This window comes from Frankliniella occidentalis, unplaced genomic scaffold (assembly GCF_000697945.3).
Source record: "Frankliniella occidentalis isolate FOCC.00 unplaced genomic scaffold, Focc_3.1 Scaffold284, whole genome shotgun sequence".
Lineage (NCBI taxonomy): Eukaryota > Metazoa > Arthropoda > Insecta > Thysanoptera > Thripidae > Frankliniella > Frankliniella occidentalis.
This window is the reverse complement of record NW_026267410.1, coordinates 9750-10515: the sequence shown is the minus strand read 5'-3', so window position 1 is coordinate 10515 and position 766 is coordinate 9750.

Genomic DNA, 766 nt, shown 5'->3' with positions numbered 1-766 from the left:
AAAATGAAACGAGTGCGGTGCGAGTGCGGTGCGAGTGCAACTCGAGTGCAATTCGAGTGCGGCATCGAGTGCGGTGCGAGTGCGGTGCGAGTGCGGCCCGAGGGCAGAACGAGTGCGGTGCGAGTGCACCCCGAGTGCGCCCCGAGTGCGGGGCGAGTGCGTCGCGAGTGCGTCGCAAGTGCGTCGCGGGTGCGTCGCGGGTGCACTGCGAGTGCGTCGAGGTTTGCAGTTCGGCAGCAAGGAAAAGACTGGGCGGGGCGGCGCGAGGGACGGCACAAATACTCAAGACAATTATTAATGTTTTTCTAGTCCTCACACATGCTATGTCAAAGCCTGAGGCGACAAAATCATGGTTCAGAAGGCAGTAGTTTTGTTTCCCCAGAGGTCAGTAGAGCGTTTGGCATGAATAAATTACAACGTAGGAGTATACGTGCAGCAGCCCGTAGTGGCTGAGCGTTAGTCGTTAGTGTGCTAAAATTCTCAGATTTAACGTTTAAAAGAACACGGTAATGTGTGGATTGAAGGGCAGGACGCAGCGGGTGGGAAAACGTGAGGGTAAGGGGGGAGGGGGGGAGGTAATGTTTGAAAATGACCAAGTGTAAAAATGACACTCAAAATCGAAATGGTAAAGTTATTCGCATATTCCATTCTGTATTTTTCGTTTTTAATGTAAACGAAAATGCCTTATGCTCAGAACCTATAAGAGTCGAAACAGCACAGTTATTGTTCCCCAAACTGACAAAAGTGCCAAATAACCACCAAATTG